The 8,000-nt window shown below is 47.7% G+C and overlaps 1 pseudogene; it reads left to right on the top strand.

Annotated features, from left to right (window-relative positions):
* The first annotated feature begins 6,951 nt into the window (after positions 1-6,951).
* LOC135570146 (LIM domain only protein 3-like) overlaps positions 6,952-8,000 on the top strand; it is a 41,681-nt pseudogene continuing 40,632 nt past the window's right edge.

The following is an 8,000-nucleotide window of genomic DNA, read 5'->3' as shown; positions in this document are numbered from 1 at the left end:
TCTAACGTGGGAACATTGACCGTGATTACAGTCTCCTCTGAAAGGGAACGTTGACCGTGATTACAGTCTCCTCTAACGTGGGAACGTTGACCGTGATTACAGTCTCCTCTGAAAGGGAACGTTGACCGTGATTACAGTCTCCTCTAACGTGGGAACATTGACCGTGATTACAGTCTCCTCTGAAAGGGAACGTTGACCGTGATTACAGTCTCCTCTCACGTGGGAACGTTGACCGTGATTACAGTCTCCTCTGAAAGGGAACGTTGACCGTGATTACAGTCTCCTCTGACGTGGGAACGTTGACCGTGATTACAGTCTCCTCTAACGTGGGAACATTGACCGTGATTACAGTCTCCTCTAACGTGGGAACGTTGACCGTGATTACAGTCTCCTCTAACGTGGGAACGTTGACCGTGATTACAGTCTCCTCTAACGTGGGAACATTGACCGTGATTACAGTCTCCTCTAACGTGGGAACATTGACCGTGATTACAGTCTCCTCTAACGTGGGAACATTGACCGTGATTACTGTCTCCTCTGAAAGGGAACGTTGACCGTGATTACAGTCTCCTCTGACGTGGGAACGTTGACCGTGATTACAGTCTCCTCTAACGTGGGAACATTGACCGTGATTACAGTCTCCTCTAACGTGGGAACGTTGACCGTGATTACAGTCTCCTCTAACGTGGGAACGTTGACCGTGATTACAGTCTCCTCTAACGTGGGAACATTGACCGTGATTACAGTCTCCTCTAACGTGGGAACATTGACCGTGATTACAGTCTCCTCTAACGTGGGAACATTGACCGTGATTACTGTCTCCTCTGAAAGGGAACATTGACCGTGATTACTGTCTCCTCTAACGTGGGAACTTTGCCTTTAAACATGACTGTCAGACTGTAGTGTGTCTCTTCAGCTCTACGGACTGAATGGAGCTGAATGAAACTCTTTGGAAGACTCTTTAGTTGATGACTCTTTAGTTGATGACTCTTTAGTTGAAGACTCTAGATGAAGACTCTAGATGAAGACTCTAGATGAAGACTCTAGATGAAGACTCTTTAGATGAAGACTCTTTAGATGAAGACTCTTTAGTTGAAGACTCTAGATGAAGACTCTTTAGTTGAAGACTCTTTAGTTGAAGACTCTAGATGAAGACTCTTTAGTTGAAGACTCTTTAGTTGAAGACTCTTTAGTTGAAGACTCTTTAGATCATGACTCTTTAGTTGATGGCTTTTTCATGTTTGTGGTTTTGCATTGACCTTTTTGTCTCGTGCTGAGTGAGTTGCTCAACACTCACGGAGAGAGGGATTGTATCAATGTGGGAGGTCAATTCATGGGATATGACGAGTGGACACAGGCACACACACGCACACACACACAAACTCACACATACACTCACGCACATGCACACACACACACACTCACACAGACACAGACACACACACACACACAGACTTTATGATTGCCAAAGGGCTCTGTCTGTAATTTCTCAAAACAAAACAGTGTGACAGTCCTTTTCCAATATGTCTGCCCACGGCCGCCTTAAACCGAGAGGAGAGAAGATCCCAGACACACAGCGGGGATGTGAGAAACAGAAACACTGTTTTGATTCCACCCGACAGACTAAAGGCTTTAAAACATTGCTTTTATACACCAATACCTTCCATCATTTATCAGCCTTGAGTTCATGCATTGCTCGAATGTTTCCAGGTATACCACACAAAACAATTGTGAAGTGTTATTCATTTATACTGAGATATATCTTTTTACCTGCTAAAACACACATCTTTACTTGATTTCAACTATTTTTTTTTTGAAGTGTAAAATCTGTGAGATAAACGATCACTTTAATCTACACCGAGTGGACAAAACATTAAGAACACTTCAAATCAAATGTTTGGTCCAATGTCAGAATATGTCTTTATACCCCCCCTGTACCGGTCCAATGTCATGTCTCTATACCCCCCTGTACCGGTCCAATGTCATGTCTCTATACCCCCCTGTACCGGTCCAATGTCATGTCTCTATACCCCCCCTGTACCGGTCCAATGTCATGTTTCTATACCCCCCTGTACCGGTCCAATGTCATGTCTCTATACCCCCCTGTACCGGTCCAATGTCATGTCTCTATACCCCCCTGTACCGGTCCAATGTCATGTCTCTATACCCCCCCTGTACCGGTCCAATGTCATGTCTTTGGACTGGTACAGGAAGAGTAGCTGTTGCTGTAGGGCTGTGGCAGGAACTAATTGATGGCGATCCATAATAAACCCCAGGAACATTAGCTGCTCTCATTCTGTAGGGCTGTGTTGATGCTAGACCTGTTTCTCATTCTGTCAGGGCTGTGTTGCTATGTCTTCTGTAGACCTGTCATTCTGTAGGGCTGTGTTGATGCTAGACCTGTCATTCTGTAGGGCTGTGTCATTCTGTAGGGCTGTGTTGATGCTAGACCTGTCATTCTGTAGGGCTGTCATTCTGTAGGGCTGTGTTGATGCTAGACCTGTCATTCTGTAGGGCTGTCATTCTGTAGGGCTGTGTTGATGCTAGACCTGTCATTGTAGGGCTGTAGGGCTGTCATTCTGTAGGGCTGTGTTGATGCTAGACCTGTCATTCTGTATGTCTGTCTTCTGTAGGGCTGTGTTGATGGACCTGTCATTCTGTAGGGCTGTGTTGATGCTGACCTGTCATTCTGTAGGGCTGTGTTGATGCTAGACCTGTCATTCTGTAGGGCTGTCATTCTGTAGGGCTGTGTTGATGGTAGACCTGTCATTCTGTAGGGCTGTGTTGATGGTAGACCTGTCATTCTGTAGGGCTGTGTTGATGCTAGACCTGTCATTCTGTAGGGCTGTGTTGATGCTAGACCTGTCATTCTGTATGTCTGACCTTCTGTAGGGCTGTGTTGATGCTAGACCTGTCATTCTGTAGGGCTGTGTTGATGCTAGACCTGTCATTCTGTAGGGCTGTGTTGTCAGACCTGTCTGTAGGGCTGTGTTGATGCTAGACCTGTCATTCTGTAGGGCTGTCATTCTGTAGGGCTGTGTTGATGCTTCTGTGGGCTGTGTTGATGCTTGTCATTCTGTCTGCTAGACCTGTCATTCTGTAGGGCTGTGTTGATGGTAGACCTGTCATTCTGTAGGGCTGTGTTGATGCTAGACCTGTCATTCTGTAGGGCTGTCATTCTGTAGGGCTGTCATTCTGTAGGGCTGTGTTGATGCTAGACCTGTCATTCTGTAGGGCTGTGTTGATGCTAGACCTGTCATTCTGTAGGGCTGTCATTCTGTCATTCTGGGCTGTGTTGATGCTAGACCTGTCATTCTGACCCTGTCATTCTGTAGGGCTGTCATTCTGTAGGGCTGTCATTCTGTAGGGCTGTGTTGATGCTAGACCTGTCATTCTGTAGGGCTGTGTTGATGGTAGACCTGTCATTCTGTAGGGCTGTGTTGATGGTAGGGCTGTCATTCTGTAGGGCTGTGTTGATGCTAGACCTGTCATTCTGTAGGGCTGTGTTGATGGTAGACCTGTCATTCTGTAGGGCTGTGTTGATGGTAGACCTGTCATTCTGTAGGGCTGTGTTGATGCTAGACCTGTCATTGTTGATGGGACTGTCATTCTGTAGGGCTGTGTTGATGCTAGACCTGTCATTCTGTAGGGCTGTGTTGATGCCTATTCTGACCTGTCATTCTGTAGGGCTGTGTTGATGCTAGACCTGTCATTCTGTAGGGCTGTGTTGATGCTAGACCTGTCATTCTGTGCTAGACCTGTCATTCTGTAGGGCTGTGTTGATGTAGACTGTGTTGATGCTAGACCTGTCATTCTGTAGGGCTGTGTTGATGCTAGACCTGTCATTCTGTAGGGCTGTGTTGATGATGCTAGACCTGTCAGACCTGTCATTCTGTAGGGCTGTGTTGATGGTAGACCTGTCATTCTGTAGGGCTGTCATTCTGTAGGGCTGTGTTGATGGTAGACCTGTCATTCTGTAGACCTGTCTGTGTTGATGCTAGACCTGTCATTCTGTAGGGCTGTGTTGATGCTAGACCTGTCATTCTGTAGGGCTGTCATTCTGTAGGGCTGTGTTGATGCTAGACCTGTCATTCTGTAGGGCTGTGTTGATGGTAGACCTGTCATTCTGTAGGGCTGTGTTGATGCTAGACCTGTCATTCTGTAGGGCTGTGTTGATGCTAGACCTGTCATTCTGTAGGGCTGTGTTGATGCTAGACCTGTCATTCTGTAGGGCTGTCATTCTGTAGGGCTGTGTAGACCTGTCATTCATTCGTAGGGCTGTGTTGGGCTGTGTTCTGATGCTAGACCTGTCATTCTGTAGACCTGTCATTCATTCTGTAGGGCTGTGGTAGACATTCTGTAGGGCTGTGTTGATGGACCTAGACCTGTCATTCTGTAGGGCTGTGTTGATGCTAGACCTGTCATTCTGTAGGGCTGTGTTGATCATTCTGTAGGGCTGTGTTGATGCTAGACCTGTCATTCTGTAGACCTGTCATTCTGTAGGGCTGTGTTGATGCTAGACCTGTCATTCTGTAGGGCTGTCATTCTGTAGGGCTGTGTTGATGGTAGACCTGTCATTCTGTAGGGCTGTGTTGATGGTAGACCTGTCATTCTGTAGGGCTGTGTTGATGCTAGACCTGTCATTCTGTAGGGCTGTGTTGATGCTAGACCTGTCATTCTGTAGGGCTGTGTTGATGCTAGACCTGTCATTCTGTAGACCTGTCATTCTGTAGGGCTGTGTTGATGCTAGACCTGTCATTCTGTAGGGTCATTCTGTGTGTGTTGATGCTAGACCTGTCATTCTGTAGGGCTGTGTTGATGCTAGACTGTCATTCTGTAGGGCTGTGTTGATGGTAGACCTGTCATTCTGTAGGGCTGTGTTGATGGTAGACCTGTCATTCTGTAGGGCTGTGTTGATGCTAGACCTGTCATTCTGTAGGGCTGTGTTGATGGCCCTGTCATTCTGTAGGGCTGTGTTGATGCTAGACCTGTCATTCTGTAGGGCCTGTCATTCTTCTGTAGGGCTGTGTTGATGCTAGACCTGTCATTCTGTAGGGCTGTCATTCTGTAGGGCTGTGTTGATGGTAGACCTGTCATTCTGTGGATGCTAGACCTGTCATTCTGTGTTGATGATGGTAGACCTGTCATTCTGTAGGGCTGTCATTCTGTAGGGCTGTGTTGATGCTAGACCTGTCATTCTGTAGGGCTGTGTTGATGCTAGACTGTAGGGCTGTCATTCTGTAGGGCTGTGTTGATGCTAGACCTGTCATTCTGTAGGGCTGTGTTGATGCTAGACCTGTCATTCTGTAGGGCTGTCATTCTGTAGGGCTGTGTTGATGCTAGACCTGTCATTCTGTAGGGCTGTGTTGATGCTAGACCTGTCATTCTGTAGGGCTGTGTTGATGCTAGACCTGTCATTCTGTACCTGTCATTCTGTAGGGCTGTGTTGATGCCTAGACCTGTCATTCTGTAGGGCTGTGTTGATGCTAGACCTGTCATTCTGTAGGGCTGTCATTCTGTAGGGCTGTGTTGATGCTAGACCTGTCATTCTGTAGGGCTGTCATTCTGTAGGGCTGTGTTGATGGTAGACCTGTCATTCTGTAGGGCTGTCATTCTGTAGGGCTGTGTTGATGGTAGACCTGTCATTCTGTAGGGCTGTGTTGATGCTAGACCTGTCATTCTGTAGGGCTGTGTTGATGCTAGACCTGTCATTCTGTAGGGCTGTGTTGATGCTAGACCTGTCATTCTGTAGGGCTGTCATTCTGTAGGGCTGTGTTGATGCAGACCTTCATGTAGGGTCATTCTGTAGGGCTGTGTTGATGCTAGACCTGTCATTCTGTAGGGCTGTGTTGATGCTAGACCTGTCATTCTGTAGGGCTGTCATTCTGTAGGGCTGTGTTGATGGTAGACCTGTCATTCATTCTGACCTGTCATTCTGTAGGCTGTGTTGATGCTAGACCTGTCATTCTGTAGGGCTGTCATTCTGTAGGGCTGTGTTGATGCTAGACCTGTCATTCTGTAGGGCTGTCATTCTGTAGGGCTGTGTTGATGCTAGACCTGTCATTCTGTAGGGCTGTCATTCTGTAGGGCTGTCATTGATGCTAGACCTGTCATTCTGTAGGGCTGTGTTGATGCTAGACCTGTCATTCTGTAGGGCTGTGTTGATGCTAGACCTGTCATTCTGTAGGGCTGTCATTGTTGATGCTGTAGGGCTGTCATTCTGTCTGTTCTGACCTGTCATTCTGTAGGGCTGTGTTGATGGTAGACCTGTCATTCTGTAGGGCTGTGTTGATGCTAGACCTGTCATTCTGTAGGGCTGTGTTGATGCTTCTGTAGACCTGTCATTCTGTAGGGCTGTGTTGATGCTAGACCTGTCATTCTGTAGGGCTGTGTTGATGGTAGACCTGTCATTCTGTAGGGCTGTGTTGATGCTAGACCTGTCATTCTGTAGGGCTGTGTTGATGCTAGACCTGTCATTCTGTAGGGCTGTGTTGATTAGACCTGTCATTCTGGGCTGTGTTGATGGTAGACCTGTCATTCTGTAGGGCTGTGTTGATGGTAGACCTGTCATTTGTAGGGCTGTGTTGATGGTAGACCTGTCATTCTGTAGGGCTGTGTTCCGACAGACCAGAGAGCATGTAGTTATTCTGTAGGATCTTCTGTACCTGTGTTGATGCAGACCAGTCATTCTGAGGGCATGTAGTTATCAGGATCTCTTACCTACAGACCAGTTGAGAGACATGTCATTCTGAGAGGCATGTGTTTGATGCAGAACATGTCATAAGTGCTGAAGAAGTTTGTCGTTCTCCCAATAGATGATTGTTTTCTATGATTTCATGGTAGCCTGTCATTTTCCTGCTAGTGATTCTCTTCTGGGGCTCTATCTATATCTATCATGCTAGGTGTCTACAGGAGGTCTGTTCTCTCTGTGGGTCTCTATCTATATCTATCATGCTAGGTGTCTACAGGAGGTCTGTTCTCTCCTGAGTCTCTATCTATATCTATCATGCTAGGTGTCTACAGGAGAGTCTCTGTTCTCTCTGGTGTGGGTGTTCTATCTATATCTATCATGCTGGGTGTCTACAGGAGGTCTGTTCTCCCTCCTGTCTCTGTTCTAACAGTGTGTTCCTCCTGTCTCCTCCGCAGGTTGTTTGGGGTAACAGGGAACTGTGCTGCCTGCAGTAAGCTGATCCCAGCCTTTCCTCCTGTCTCCTCCGCAGGTTGTTTGGGGTAACAGGGAACTGTGCATTCCTGCAGTAAGCTGATCCCAGCCTTTCCTCCTCATCCTGTCTGTGTGCTGCCTGAGTAAGCTCCCTGTCATTCTGTTGTTTGGGGTAACAGGGAACTGTGCTGCCTGCAGTAAGCTGATCCCAGCCTTTCCTCCTGTCTCCTCCGCAGGTTGTTTGGGGTAACAGGGAACTGTGCTGCCTGCAGTAAGCTGATCCCAGCCTTTCCTCCTGTCTCCTCCGCAGGTTGTTTGGGGTAACAGGGAACTGTGCTGCCTGCAGTAAGCTGATCCCAGCCTTTCCTCCTGTCTCCTCCGCAGGTTGTTTGGGGTAACAGGGAACTGTGCTGCCTGCAGTAAGCTGTCTCCTCCCAGGGCTTTCCTCCTGTCTCCTCCGCAGGTTGTTTGGGGTAACAGGGAACTGTGCTGCCTGCAGTAAGCTGATCCCAGCCTTTGAGATGGTGATGAGAGCTAAAGAGAATGTCTATCACCTGGACTGTGTTGATGGCCTGTCAGCTCTGCAATCAGTGTTGATGTGAGTTTACTGGGCCTGAAGCTGCTCCTAGCATCCACTCAGCCAATCAGGAGGCTTGATGTTGAGAAGTAGGGCGGGACAGTGTGGACCTTCCATTCTGTATCATTCTCTGACAGTCCCTGATGGTGTCCATGTTAGGAGGCCTGTTTGATCTCAGCAGGAGTTGACTGCTAGCCTGGTCTAACAGTCCTGATCAGAGATCTGTCTGGTCTAACCTCCATTCTGATCAGAGATGTGTCT

This window comes from Oncorhynchus nerka, unplaced genomic scaffold (assembly GCF_034236695.1).
Source record: "Oncorhynchus nerka isolate Pitt River unplaced genomic scaffold, Oner_Uvic_2.0 unplaced_scaffold_1082, whole genome shotgun sequence".
In the NCBI taxonomy this organism is placed as follows: Eukaryota; Metazoa; Chordata; class Actinopteri; order Salmoniformes; family Salmonidae; genus Oncorhynchus; species Oncorhynchus nerka.
Note: the sequence above shows the minus strand (reverse complement) of the source record. Positions and strands in the feature narration are given on the sequence as shown.